Below are 562 nucleotides of genomic sequence, written 5' to 3'. Positions count from 1 at the left end.
TGGACCACGGTCCATGCAATAATTTGCCTCAAACAGTGGCATCGGTGTCCTGATTTACACTCCTACATGGATGATAGGAATGGGTTCGAGCCTCAGTGGAGTCAATTGGTTGACTCTTTGTGCTTCAGTAGGTTGAGAAAGTAGTTATGAACCAATACTACATTGGAATAAGAAAACATAGTTACACTATTGTCCATTTTTCTCTCTACTTCTATTTCTTTATAGTCATCCAATTCGTTTCACCGAGGAGCGCTACGAGCTAAATGGAAAATAATCACAATACGTTATCAGCACGATATATATCTTTGTTGAACGGTATTTATATATTTATGTTGTTATTTTTGAAAATGTTTGATATTGAAATATATAGACATAAATTGATATGAAAATATGAATGATTGCAATTCACCATATCATACAAGCATATTCATATTTACTGTATTTTATGATGTATATATTTATATATATTGTTCAGCATACACTTTGTGAAGTATATACATTTGTGTATAACATTTTTTTTTGAACATATCTATTTTCGTTTTTCAAAAAGAAGGGGGGGGGG

This window comes from Ipomoea triloba, chromosome 16, assembly GCF_003576645.1.
Source record: "Ipomoea triloba cultivar NCNSP0323 chromosome 16, ASM357664v1".
NCBI lineage: Eukaryota > Viridiplantae > Streptophyta > Magnoliopsida > Solanales > Convolvulaceae > Ipomoea > Ipomoea triloba.
The sequence above is the reverse complement of the archived record's forward strand: the minus strand, read 5'-3'. Positions refer to the sequence as shown.